Source organism: Ranitomeya variabilis, chromosome 7, assembly GCF_051348905.1.
Source record: "Ranitomeya variabilis isolate aRanVar5 chromosome 7, aRanVar5.hap1, whole genome shotgun sequence".
Taxonomy (NCBI): domain Eukaryota; kingdom Metazoa; phylum Chordata; class Amphibia; order Anura; family Dendrobatidae; genus Ranitomeya; species Ranitomeya variabilis.
In genome coordinates, this window is record NC_135238.1 from 68,088,287 (window position 1) to 68,103,364 (window position 15,078).

The 15,078-nt window shown below is 48.1% G+C and overlaps 1 protein-coding gene across 2 annotated transcripts in view; it reads right to left on the bottom strand.

The window, feature by feature from the left end:
* ABAT (4-aminobutyrate aminotransferase) overlaps positions 1 to 13,979 on the bottom strand; it is a 122,081-nt gene extending 108,102 nt beyond the window's left edge. Inside the window, exon 1 of one of the 2 annotated variants that reach the window (XM_077275246.1) lies at positions 13,814 to 13,979. The gene's annotated coding sequence lies outside the window, so the exon portion shown is untranslated. Of the gene's footprint in view, positions 1 to 13,678 lie in introns of both variants that reach the window. The other variant, XM_077275248.1, reaches the window with a different exon arrangement.
* Between the last annotated feature and the right edge of the window lie 1,099 nt (positions 13,980 to 15,078).

Genomic DNA, 15,078 nt, shown 5'->3' on the forward strand with positions numbered 1-15,078 from the left:
CAACGCTGATCAAAAACACTGGTGAGACTCAGACACATTTTTGCATATGAGAAAAATCACTGACATCTGAATGAGCCCTTAAAGCGGTTGTCTGGCTCAAGTGGATAAGTCTGCAGACACTGTGTGACTGCAGACTTATGATTCCCCCCGACGCACACACGGGGGATTCATAAGTCTGCAGTCACACACAGTGCATGCTCCGGGGGGATTCATAAGTCTGCAGTCACACACAGTGCATGCTCCGGGGGGATTCATAAGTCTGCAGTCACACACAGTGCATGCTCCGGGGGGATTCATAAGTCTGCCGTCACACACAGTGCATGCCCCCAAGGGATCCATAAGTCTGCAGTCACACACAGTGCATGCTCCGGGGGGATTCATAAGTCTGCAGTCACACACAGTGCATGCTCCGGGGGATTCATAAGTCTGCAGTCACACACAGTGCATGCTCCGGGGGGATTCATAAGTCTGCAGTCACACACAGTGCATGCCCCCAGGGGATCCATAAGTCTGCCGTCACACACAGTGCATGCCCCCAGGGGATCCATAAGTCTGCAGTCACACACAGTGCATGCCCCCAGGGGATCCATAAGTCTGCAGTCACACACAGTGCATGCTCCGGGGGGATTCATAAGTCTGCAGTCACACACAGTGCATGCTCCGGGGGGATTCATAAGTCTGCAGTCACACACAGTGCATGCCCCCAGGGGATCCATAAGTCTGCCGTCACACACAGTGCATGCCCCCAGGGGATCCATAAGTCTGCAGTCACACACAGTGCATGCCCCCAGGGGATCCATAAGTCTGCAGTCACACACAGTGCATGCTCCGGGGGGATTCATAAGTCTGCAGTCACACACAGTGCATGCTCCGGGGGGATTCATAAGTCTGCAGTCACACACAGTGCGTGCCCCGGGGGGATTCATAAGTCTGCAGTCACACACAGTGCATGCCCCGAGGGGATTCATAAGTCTGCAGTCACACACAGTGCGTGCCCCGAGGGGATCCATAAGCCTGCAGTCACACACAGTGCATGCTCCGGGGGGATTCATAAGTCTGCAGTCACACACAGTGCATGCCCCGAGGGGATCCATAAGTCTGCAGTCACACACAGTGCATGCCCCCTGGGGATCCATAAGTCTGCAGTCACACACAGTGCATGCCCGGGGGGATTCATAAGTCTGCAGTCACACACAATGCATGCCCCGAAGGATTCATAAGTCTGCAGTCACACACAGTGCATGCTCCGGGGGGATTCATAAGTCTGCAGTCACACACAGTGCATGCCCGGGGGGATCCATAAGTCTGCAGTCACACACAGTGCATGTCCCGGGGGATTCATAAGTCTGCAGTCTCACACAGTGCATGCCCCGGGGGGATTCATAAGTCTGCAGTCACACACAGTGCGTGCCCCGGGGGGATTCATAAGTCTGCAGTCACACACAGTGCATGCCCCGAGGGGATTCATAAGTCTGCAGTCACACACAGTGCGTGCCCCGAGGGGATCCATAAGCCTGCAGTCACACACAGTGCATGCTCCGGGGGGATTCATAAGTCTGCAGTCACACACAGTGCATGCCCCGAGGGGATCCATAAGTCTGCAGTCACACACAGTGCATGCCCCCTGGGGATCCATAAGTCTGCAGTCACACACAGTGCATGCTCCGGGGGGATTCATAAGTCTGCAGTCACACACAGTGCATGCCCCCTGGGGATCCATAAGTCTGCAGTCACACACAGTGCATGCTCCGGGGGGATTCATAAGTCTGCAGTCACACACAGTGCATGCCCCGGGGGGATTCATAAGTCTGCAGTCACACACAGTGCATGTCCCGGGGGATTCATAAGTCTGCAGTTACACACAGTGCATGCCCCGGGGGGATTCATAAGTCTGCAGTCACACACAGTGCATGCCCCGGAGGATTCATAAGTCTGCAGTCACACACAGTGCGTGCCCCGGGGGGATTCATAAGTCTGCAGTCACACACAGTGCATGCCCCGAGGGGATTCATAGGTCTGCAGTCACACAGAGTAACTGCAGTTTTATCGATTAGCAGGACTTGGCACCTGTCCACACTGCCAAAAGTACTAATACCTGGTTTAGAAACAACAGTATCACTGTGCTTGATTGGCCAGCAAACTCGCCTGACCTTAACCCCATAGAGAATCTACGGGGTATTGTCAAGAAGAAGATGAGAGATACCAGACCCAACAATGCAGACAAGCTGAAGGCTGCTATCAGAGCAACCTGGGCTTCCATAACACCTCAGCAGTGCCACAGGCTGATCACCTCCATGCCACATCGCATTGATGCAGTAATTGATGCAAAAGGAGCCCCGACCAAGTATTGAGTGCATTTACTGAACATACATTTCAGTAGGCCAACATTTCGGATTTTAAAATCATTTTTCAAGCTGGTGTTATAAAGTATTTAATTTACTGAGATAATGACTTTGGGGGTTTCATTGGCTGTAAGCCATAATCATCAACATTAACAGAAATAAAAACGTGAAATAGATCACTCTGTGTGTAATGACCCTGTATAATATGAGTTTCACTTTTGTATTGAAGAACTGAAATAAATTAACTTTTTGATGATATTCTAATTTTGTGAGAAGCACTTGTATAAGCCGATAAACGCTCTGAATGCTTTCATTACATAGAGACTAGAATGGATGCACAAGAGAGGCCTTGCCCACTTAAAAGTCATAATGGAATCTATACAACAGCACGTAAATATCACAATGTATGATATACAGCTCTGGCGAAAATTAAAAGACCACTGCACAGTTTTATAAAAATCAGCTTCTCTACATGTCTGACAGCCATTCCAGTGTCAGTTGAATTCCAACCAGAGTACACCTCATTCTACTTAATGTGCTTCTGATTAGGTGATCACCTGAACCAAATCTTATTTAACAAAGGGAAGTATAAAAAACACTGCTGTGGTGTTCACAATCCTCTTGCAATAGGACAAGCTGGATGGCAAAACAAGTGCTAGTAACATCCCAAAAGTAATAGGAATGAAAAAAAAAACTTAACCATGCCAAAAGGAGTTGAAAAGAAAAGTCTTGAATGAGGAAAAGAAGGGCTCAATTCTGGCTTTTCTAGTAGAGGGAAACAGTAAGCGTCACGTTGCCTCCATCCTTAAAATTTCTAAGATGGCAGTCCATTACAACAAGGTCAAACAGCAGACATTGGGGACAACAAAGCTACAGATCGGCAGAGGGCGAAAACAACTCTCCACTGACCGGGATGACCATCATCTTATTCGAATGTCACTCAGCAACCGCAGGATGACATCAAGTGACCAACAAAATAGATGGCAAATGGCAGCTGGGGTGAAGTGCACGGCAAGAACAGTTAGTAACAGGCTCCTAGAGGTAGGACTCCAGTCATGTAAAGCTAGAAAAAAGCCTTTCATCAATGAGAAGCAAAGGAGAGCCAGGCTGGTTTGCCAAAGACCATAAGGATTGGACCATAGAGGACTCTAGTAACGTAATCTTCTCTGATGAGTCTAATTTTCAGATTTTCCCAACACCTGGTCGTCTAATGGTTAGACGGAAACCTGCAGAGGCATACAAGCCACAGTGTCTTGCACCCACTGTGAAATTTGGAGGAGAATTGGTGATCTGGGGATGCTTCAGCAAGACTGGAATTGAGCAGGTTGTTCTTTGCATAGGACGTATAAATCAAGCCGCATACAAAGTTATCCTGGAAAAACAGTGGGTTCCCTCTGCTCAGGCAATGCTCCCCAACTCTGAGGACTGTTTTTTCCAGGAGGACGATGCTCCATACCACACAGCTAGGTCGATCAAGGTGTGGATGAAGGACCACCACATCAAAACCCTGTCATGGGCAGCCCAATCTCCAGACCTGAAGCCCATAGAAAACCTCTGGAATGTAATCAAGAGGAAGATGCTTACATTTTTGTACCAGGAGGAGGATAAGATCACCCAAAAGCAGTGTGAAAGGCAGGTGGAAAACATGCCAAGACGTATGAAAGCTGTGATTAAAAATCATGGTTATTCCACCAAATATTGATTTATGAACTCTTCCTGAGTGAAAACATTAGTATTGTTGTTTCTACATGATTATGAACTTGTTTTCTTTGCATTATTTGAGGTCTGCAAGCACTGCATTTTTTTGTTATTTTGACCATTTCTCATTTTCAGAAAATAAATACAAAATTTATTGCTTGGAAATTCGGAGACATGTTGTCAGTAGAATAAAAGAACAATTTACATTTTACTCAAACATATACCTATAAAGAGAAAAATCAGAGAAACTGAACATTTTGCAGTGGTCTCTTAATTTTTGCCAGTGCTGTAAAGTTACTTTGCGTGACGGACGGCACTCTTCACGTATACGGTACCTCAAAAGTTTTAAACAGTCAAAGAGCGGGATATGAACAGGGCCTAAAGTGCGGCAAGTAGTCATTATTGATGTGGGGGGTTCTAACTATTCATTATAAATGAATGACTGACCACCTTTTACAACAGCTTGATGCCTCAACAGCTAACACCAATGGGACCTATTAGGCTTTAAGGGAATCGGACAGCCAGTTTTTGTTATGTAATCTGGGGGCAGCATGAGATTGGGGCTGAGAAACAGATTTCAGGGATGTGTCACTTATTAGGCTGTGTGCTGTTTACTTACAATGAATATTTTATCACTACCCAGACTAGCTCCCTGTGCCAAGTGTCTACCCATGCCCCCTCCTGTGATAAGCAGCTCACTGTCTATAAACAATGTATATACAGAGCCTGGTGTGGGCGGGGGCAGCTTTCTGTAGCTCTGCTACATCTAAGGCTGGTTTCACACTTGCGTTTTGATCTGCAGCGTTTTTACCGAAAAAAACGCATGCGTTTTTTTCCTATGTTTAACATTAAAAACGCATGCGTTTTTTTGTATGTGTTTGGCCGCGTTTTACGACGCATGCGTTTTTTTGCTGCATGCGTTCTTTTGCAGAAATGCAACATGTAGTAATTTTCAGAGGCGTTTTTTTGCTGCAAAAAACCGCATGCGTTCATTTGCGTTTGATTTGCGTCAAAAAATACATTGATGTCTATGGAAACGCATGCGTTTTTGCGTACATGCGTTTGCATGCGTTTTTATAGAAAAAAACAAGAATACACCCTGATAAGCCACCCCCCACCATCAGGGTGATAAAGGGACCCTAACCCTAACCCTACCCCTAACCCTAGGGATCCAAACCCTAACCCTAACCTTAACCCTACCCCTAACCCTACCCCTAACCCTAACAATATGACAGTGAATACTCTCAGAGTTTATATTTTTAGTACTCTATAGCAATACCGTATATCTTGGGGTGTCCACATTGAAAAAAGCTTTTTATTAGAAGAATGTCCTTTTCTCCAGGTCAACATAATAGCCAATCCCTATGGATCCCTAGGATCCCTTGGGTTAGGGTTAGGGTTTGGATCCCTAGGGTTAGGGTTTGGATCCCTAGGGTTATGGTTAGGGTTATGGTTAGGGTTTGGATCCCTTTATCACCTTGATGGTGGGGGGTGGCTTATCAGTGACCTGGTGACCAGGACATTCTTCTAATAAAAAGCTACCCCTAACCCTAGGGATCCTAACCCTAACCCTAACTAATTCTATTAATTGTGGGTTTTCTAGTTGATTTTGATGATTGGCAGCTGTCACACACTTCTCAGCATGCGTTTCAAAAACGCAAACGCAGGAAAAAACGCATGTAAACGCGTCAAAACGCCGCATTTTTTTCTGCATGCAAAAACGCATGCGTCTAAAAAACACAGCGTTTGCACGCGTTTACATGCGTTTTTTCACCACCTGCGTTTTTTTTACAAACGCTGCAGATCAAAACGCAAGTGTGAAACCAGCCTAAATCCTGTGATTGTATCACAACGGCTGCACCCAATAAACTAAGTGGTACATTGCTGGAATCAGGGTCTCTTCCTACATTATGCCCCTCTCAGATAAGGTAGCAAAAAACCTGGTGACAGAGTCCTTTTAATTAGTAACCATCATGGAGACAAATTTTCCTCTTCTCCGAGTGTATAGGATGCGGCATACAAGGTTCCTACTGAAAAGAATTATGCAGCAATTGAAACATTACATGTATCGTGGATCAAGTACAAAGACGTCAGACAAGTCAGGGTGAGGAGGAGACTTTCCCTTGATGCACAGTTTTATGCCATTACATTAAAAAGCCTTGAGAGTGTCTAAGGACTAATGTCTAAATGGAGCAATTGTACAGATGAGCGACTCCATTATCTGTGTGATCCACTTCTATAGCCCGAAGGGTGGTTCTGTTCTTGACCGAGAAGAGCAAATACAAATCTATGTAGCTAAAAGATGCTCGGAACGTAAACCATGCTATGCCATCATAATATAGCAGGTGGGGAAATGGCCGGTCTACAAAGGGGTTTCCTGACGGAGCTCGCTCTTCAGTATGTGAATCACAGGATTTTCCGGGAGCTCGCCGGTGGCTGGGCGTCACAGGAGACCGGTAATTGTACTATATAGTGCAGCACGGCAGGAATGTACAAGCAAACGATCGCAGGTTCAAGCCTGTTAGGGAAGTTTCTAGGATAGTTTCTATTATGCTTCTCCTATGATTGTTCCTTAGAAATACTGAATGTGTGAACATGGCCTTACAAGACCAAACAGAAGAGAAAGATTCAGAGATCTCATCCTCAAAAAATGTTAATAGATCAGAATTCAGATCCTCTCTCTGATCCCTTCTAGCCTTAGCCTTCCCTTGTCCATGTCTGCTGTTTTTTTTGTTTTGCATATTGCTGTTTTGTTAAACTTCTTTGATTAATCAAAAAAATGTCAATAAAATTTTTATTTAAAAAAAAAAAAAAGTTAATGGGGTGTGATTGTTATTCACTACTGGGCAATCACTTATTAATAGCCAACGTTGTCTTATTGTCAAGTCGCGTGACCGCTGCAGCCAATCCACTCTGATGGACTAGAGAAGACTAAGGTGTTTAAGTAATGAGCGAACATGCTCTGATATTGTGTTATTTGAGCATGCTCGGGTGCTAACCGAGTGACTTCGGTGCGCTCGATTAATATGTTCGAGTCCCTGACACTGCATGTCTCGCGGCTGTTACACAATCCTGCATCTGGTGAGGCTGTCTAACAGCTGCAAGATGTTCAGTGCAGCCGCGGGGACTCAAACAGATCATTAGAGCATGCCCAAGATACTCTGATAACTCTCGAGCACGTTCGCTCATCACTAATGTTGTCCAATAGCGTACAGCCCCTTTACATTGTTTTTGGAGGGTCAGATGTCTGAATCTTTCTTTCTCTTCTGTTTTCTAAAAGTAAAAACAGAAAATAAGAGCCATTGGTTGCAACCATGTTTTCTACACTGCTTCCAGTATGCTTAGATTTGCAGTTTTAAAAAAAGAAGCTTCAACTAAATGGCAAAAAGCCAACCACTATGGAAATAAAACATCTTGCTAGCTAAGATGTATCAGTTATTCTCAGAATTTCTGGAATAAGTGAACATTTAATGTGAAAGCCTTGGATCACATTCCAAGAATGCATCACAGAAAGTCTTCAAATATTTAAGCCTCGGAGCATAAAAACAAAATAAGTCCAAGAAATAACGTTACCATTACCCCATTCTGATAGTGCCAACGGAGGTTCTCATGTTTGGACACATCTACGGTACTTCTACAATGGTTTTCCTTGTTCTTATTGAATGTGCACATTGTAGATTCAGACTGAAGGAAGCAAGATCATGAACGAGCACATCAGAAAAAAAGGAGTATAGCAAAATGTAAGAAACAAACCATAAAGTGTTGAAACAAATTCCCCAACGTACCCCCCTTACTCTGATGACAGCTTTACACCCCTGTGGGATTTGCTCAATCAATTTCATCAGGTTCCAAGAGTCTTGAAAGAAATCCCGGAAGTGCTGAGTACTTGTTGGCAGCTTTGTCTTCACTTTGAGGTCCAACATATCTCAAACCATCTCAAATGGTTTGAGGTTGGGTGATTGTGGAGGCCATGTCATCTTACGATGCAGTCAATACCTCCCCTTCTTGGTCACATAGCCCTTATATAACATGGAAGTGTATTTTGGGCCATTGTTCTGTTGGAACACAAATGATGGCATTTGGTATAAACAAAATGTCAAATTTTGACTCATCGGGCAACAGCACATATTTCTACTGATCTAATGTCTAGGCCTTGGGAAATTTGCCCCAAACAAGTTTCCTCTTCCTCCATATGGTCCTCAGGCTATCCTGTGCTAGTATGAGAAACCACGAAGATACCGAGAAAGGGATTTACAGTTTCCAGGAGCACCTCCCGGACCCAGAAGCAAGGAGAAGACTATGTTTCACAGAGCTGGCAGAGAGTCGTGCGCACCACCGTACTAGACTGTTGGGGGTCTCCCGGGACTGGATCCGAGTCCCCAACATCACTGAGTTTGTTCCTGTTTTGTACACATGTCAGGGCCTAGTGTAGGCTTCAATAGACAGAACACGGCAGCCGTTGGCCTGCTTACAGAGGCCAGGGAGGCTATAGGTAGAGTAGCGTCCTTCTGCGTTTGTTTGTATTTGCTTGTATGTATATTGATTGTGTAATAGTTGGAGCACCGTGCTATTTGACAGCCCAGCCCAGTTCTGTTGGAACACAAATGATGGCATTTGGTATAAAAAAATCTCAAATTTTGACTCATCGGGCCACAGCACATATTTCTACTGATCTAATGTCTAAGCCTTGTGTTATTTGCCCCAAACAAGTTTCCTCTTTTTCCATGTGGTCCTCAGTTGTGGTTTATTTGCAGAAATTCAACCACAATTAGAGCAGCCCTTGAGGATACCTCCAAGGTTCTAGCACTTTGAATGACCTCCACGTTTTAAAATAATGATGGACTGTCGTTTCTTCACTCATTTGAGTAGTTCTTGCCATATCCTGACGTAGAAAAGTTGTGGAATAGGACTCGGCGTTGTATGAAACAGTGTACCAACACCGGCTCTGCAAAACTGACTTGCTGATCGCAAACCCTTTCTGACTGCTCCAGATTCCAAAAGTGATCTTTTGACGTTGCATATTTGTTCATTAGAAGCCATTCCAGGCGACTCGCTGATGAAACTGTTTGAGAGAAAGCCAGGGGTGTAAAACACCATATAATGTTCTGGGCAGGATTTAAAAAGAGGAAGAAAATCACCACTGATTTTTTTCTTCTTCTTCTTATATTGTTTACTGCAACATTTCCAATGGTCCCACCATGACGTACTTTGAAAGGAGGTTATTAATAATGCCCAGGGAGCCGTGATCAGAGGAGCGGTCAGGGGGAACAGATGCCCCACTGGACTTCTACCACTGGCGGACACAGATAAAACAGGGCCCCTTTTTAATATCAGTATATGGACCCTTTGCCATAGCTCACCAAAATGCACAATTCCACATTCTCTAGAGGTGGAAATGGGCCCCGTTACCTCTTGGGCCCCTGTGCAGCTGCACAGCTTGCACCAATGATATGTCAGCCCGTCTCCTACCTCATTAGCATGTGCTGAGCAAAAGACGGCAACATTAGTAATGAACACAGAGCACCTTATCAGAATAATCAGCAAGCATACCACTACAGCAGCGCCTCAGGACAGAGAGGAGTCTCGACAGCCTCTCAATAGCGGTGTTAACTTTATATATATTTTTATTATATTTATAGTCTTACAAGTGGACTTGTACCATGCAGATCTGGCAGAGCTTACTGGGAGTGCTGGGGATTGCAGATGAGGGGCTATATTATGCCCCTAGATGCACAGACAACACAACTGTGGCCAGTGAGATGAAGGCGGGAACCCTATTAACATTGTTAGTCACTGTAGTCGCTATTCATAAGGGCATCTAAGGGGCCAATTTGCCTTGATCGGAAGTACAGCTTATGCAGGAGGCTGCAGCAAGACCACGGCCGTGCAATACAACCACCCCCTGCCGCGTTGTACTGCCACCGCCTGCCGCGCTGTACAGCCCACCGCCTGCCGCGCTGTACAGCCCACCGCCTGCCGCGCTGTACAGCCCACCGCCTGCCGCGCTGTACAGCCCACCGCCTGCCGCGCTGTACAGCCCACCGCCTGCCGCGCTGTACAGCCCACCGCCTGCCGCGCTGTACAGCCCACCGCCTGCCGCGCTGTACAGCCCACCGCCTGCCGCGCTGTACAGCCCACCCCCTGCCGCGCTGTACAGCCCACCCCCTGCCGTGCTGTACAGCCCACCCCCTGCCGTGCTGTACAGCCCACCGCCTGCCGCGCTGTACAGCCCACCGCCTGCCGTGCTGTACAGCCCACCGCCTGCCGCGCTGTACAGCTCAACGCCTGCCGCGTAGACAGCAATCTCTCTCTTCATGAATATAATATAGTATATTCAGTCAAGATGTTAAAACTGACAGGAAAGGGACTACACACTTCACGTGTTTGGTCACAGCTTGGTGCCCTCCGTTTGGCTGGCGATGCCCCATTCTCTGAGACTAGTGTTACGTTCCTCCCACATCCAAAATGGCTGCAAAATTAGTTTGAGAAGTGCAGAAATAAGTCTAAGCCACCTCCCTTGTCATTTTTGTGACATGGAATAGGAATTGCAGAGGCTGATTTAGAGCGTTACTTCACTCTTTATACCACTGAGGCGGCCATCTTGGAAGGAAAGGAATGCTGGCCTCAGAGAAAGGCATCGGGAAGCAAACAGAGGGCACTATGCTGGAGACTGTACATGTGAAGTGAACAGTTGTTTTTTGTCCCAGAGTGGAAGGTTGCATTAAAGGGTTATTTTCAACATTTAAAAAGGCATTATTAGCTATCCGGCTGCTGGGATCCCAACAGATCCAGAGATTGAGGTTGTGAAATTTCCTAAGGGAACAAGGGGCATCTATTCTAGTAATTCCCTATGGCACTGCCACAGACAGCAGTGTATAGCGGGTAGAGCTTGAGCCGTATGAATCCACAAGTTATCACCTTGTGTATGGTAACCTGAAATGTTGGAATTACTCTATGAGACCTGATTTAGAGAAGCGTCCACGCTGCTGGCAAGCAACTGGGCAGAAGTTTCCAACCTACAGACATTCCTTCATTTGGATTCCTTGTGGGCGAATTCACACGTCCGAGTATCATGGACAGATTAGAGACCACGAATCACAGACTAAAGGTACCTTCACACGAAGCGACGCTGCAGCGATAGCGACAACGATGCCGATCGCTGCAGCGTCGCTGTTTGATCGCTGGAGAGCTGTCACACAGACAGCTCTTCAGCGACCAACGATGCCAAGGTCCCCAGGTAACCAGGGTAAACATCGGGTTGCTAAGCGCAGGGCCGCGCTTAGTAACCCGATGTTTACCCTGGTTACCAGTGTAAAATATCGCTGGTATCGTTGCGTTTGCTTTCAAACACAACGATACACGGCGATCGGACGACCAAATAAAGTTCTGGACTTTATTCAGCGACCAGCGACATCACAGCAGGATCCTGATCGCTGCTGCGTGTCAAACGAAACGATATCGCTAGCCAGGACGCTGCAACGTCACGGATCGCTAGCGATATCGTTTCGTGTGAAGGTACCTTTACACACGTAGCAGCCAGTGGCACTCGCCCATCAAAGGAAAGCAGCGTCTCAGCACCCAGGAATCCAACATGGTAGAATCCACAAAACAAGACAAGTAGAGCGCGATCAAATGAGAAAACAGGGTTTATTCTGCCTAATACATAATAGCTACGTTGTGAGCCAACATAGGTCTTCATTAAGCATACATAATATGGATCAGCGCGTAGTCATAAGCCCCAAGTGAGCTCTAAACAACATGCATGGAAACCCCCACATCATTACTCCATAAGTCACAAGATCATGGCCCTCATCACTAAAATAGGAGTCAGGTCTCCAGTACTCATACATAACAGCACGATAAATCGTAATATATAGGAATAACGAGGAACCATACACTGGTGGTCTCGGATGGCATCATGGCACATGGCATCATCTAGATTTCCCGGGTGCCAGACAAAACATATTATGTACTAAACTCCTGTCTTCTCACACGATCATGGCATAAAGGATCCACACCAGTCATCACCACACTGGACTGAGATCTCTGCACCTGTCATCATCATAACCACCACCACACTGGACTGGGTTCTGTACACCTGTATTCTGTGCAAGTGATGTTATTGTCATCACACTTGACCGGGTTCTGAGCAGTTGTTGTCAGATTCACTATCATTACACTGGACTGGGCTCTGTACACCAGTGACCATCAAATTGGAAAGGAACTAGGCGCCACCACTTTATCTTCCAGTAAGACTGGATTCTGAGCAGTCAGCATCATCACATTGGACAGGACCTGGGACCTGTGCAGTCATCATCATAGGACAGGACCTGGGTTCTACGCAGTCATCATCATCATCAGACAGGACCTGGGTTCTGCGCAGTCATCATTATCATCATCATCTGACAGGACCTGGGTTCTGCGCAATCATCATCATACAGGACCTGGATCCTGCGCAATCATCATCATACAGGACCTTGGCTCTGTGCAGTCATCATCATCATATAGGACCTGGGTCCTGCGCAATCATCATCATCATACAGGACCTTGGCTCTGTGCAGTCATCATCATCATCAGACAGGACCTGGGTTCTGCGCAGTCATCATTATCATCATCATCTGACAGGACCTGGGTTCTGCGCAATCATCATCATCATCATACAGGACCTGGATCCTGCGCAATCATCATCATACAGGACCTTGGCTCTGTGCAGTCATCATCATCATCATCATATAGGACCTGGGTCCTGCGCAATCATCATCATCATACAGGACCTTGGCTCTGTGCAGTCATCATTATCATCAGACAGGAACTGGGTTCTGCGCAGTCATCATCATCATCTTCGGACAGGACCTGAGTTCTGTGCAATCATCTTCATCATACCGGAACCTGGGTTCTGCGCAGTCATCATCATCATTATAGCACAGGACCTGGGTTCTGTAGTCATCATAATAGCACAGGACATGGGTTATGTACAGTCGTCATCATCATCAGACAGTACCTGGGTTCTGCGCAATCATCATCATCATCTGACAGGACCTGGGTTCTGCACAATCATCATCATCTGACAGGACCTGGGTTCTGCGCAATCATCTTCATCATCATACAGGACCTCGGCTCTGTGCAGTCATCATCATCATCTTCGGACAGGACCTGGGTTCTGCGCAATCATCATCATCATACAGGACCTGGGTTCTGTGCAATCATCTTCATCATCATACAGGACCTCGGCTCTGTGCAGTCATTATCATCATCATCATCATCATCATCGGACAGGACCTGGGTTCTGCGCAATCATCATCATCATACAGGACCTGGGTTCTGTGCAATCATCTTCATCATCATACAGGACCTCGGCTCTGTGCAGTCATTATCATCATCATCATCATCATCATCGGACAGGATCTGGGTTCAGTGTAGTCATCATCATCATCGGACAGGACATGGACTCTGCTCAGTCATCATCATCACACTGGACAGGACCTGGGCTCTGTGACTGTCACCCCCTCAGCTGCCTCTCTACATGATTAGCGGGCACAGCCTTTGCAATGACGGGTCCAGACACGCAGACACAATCATACACACACATCCCCATCTGCGGCATTGCTGGGACCAGTAGTGTCCTGCACCTCCCATACCTGCACGATGTGAAGGACCCTGCAGCTCGGCACTACACCTCGGCATGAGCAGGCTGAGCTCTGCTCGGTGTAACCCGCAGTCAGTGACCCGTATACCGGGCAGTGATGGCGCTGAGCCCCCCGCTCGCTCCTCACCTGTCCGTGCGCTGCGGACACTCCCGGCCCCTCCGATCTGCAGAGCTGACAGGCGCCACCCGGTTACGGGCAGTTCTACCGCAGGCGGCTCCAGCAGTTCTGCTCGGCGATCACCTCCTGACGTCAGGAGATCACATGACCCTGCCGGTCACATGGTCCGGGACTCGCCTCACACTCACGGGGGGCTTGTTTTGGGGGGATCGGAGTGACGTCACTGCTGGCATTTCTTAGCAGTGAGGGGCTGGGGTGGTCTCTCCGGGAGGGCGCGGATGGGGGCGGCAGTACCCGAGGTGCAGGCTCTATAGGTGCCACCACTGCCCGTGTCTGACCCGAGACCCGCACGGATCCGCAGAAGCGGCACTGGGCTCCCTCAGACCGGGGGTCAGACCCCCATCACCGGCCCTGCAGGCAGTAGGGGGCGTGCTTTCTCCAGAGGACCCCAATGTCCAGAATCACATACAGTGACCCGTGTTAGGATGGAATGTGGCCGCAAACCTCGCGTGTGACCCGGATGCTGGGAGGCGACTCATCCGAGACCTGGAGCCCGTGGTGCAGCTGGGATCTGAGCAGCCCTATGGCACAGCATGGGTCCGTGTGAGGTCCGATTTACCTCCGGCCAGTGCACGTGTGTGATCGAGCCTGTACTCACTGATCCGTGTACTGTCCGTTATGTACCATGGGCAGCAGTCACCGACCCATAGAGGGTCATGGCTCTATCCACAGCCCGGAAAACACCTCTGTGAGTGCGATCCATGGGACCCAGATCAGGTCCTACTCTGCTCCGCACCGGCCACAAGTGGTATGGGGGCTGTGAGGCGCGGGCGTGAGCTGTGAGGCACGGGTGTGAGCTGTGAGGCACGGATGTGAGCTGTGACACGGATGTGAGCTGTGACACGGATGTGACACGGATGTGAGCTGTGACGCACGGGTGTAGGCTGTGAGGCACGGGTGTGAGCTGTGAGGCGCGGGCGTGAGCTGTGAGGCGCGGGCGTGAGCTGTGAGGCGCGGGCGTGAGCTGTGAGGCGCGGGCGTGAGCTGTGACACGGATGTGAGCTGTGACACGGATGTGAGCTGTGACACGGATGTGACACGGATGTGAGCTGTGACACACGGGTGTGAGCTGTGACGCACGGGTGTAGGCTGTGAGGCACGGGTGTAGGCTGTGAGGCGCGGGCGTGAGCTGTGAGGCGCGGGCGTGAGCTGTGACACGGATGTGAGCTGTGACACACGGGTGTGAGCTGTGATGCACGGGTGTAGGCTGTGAG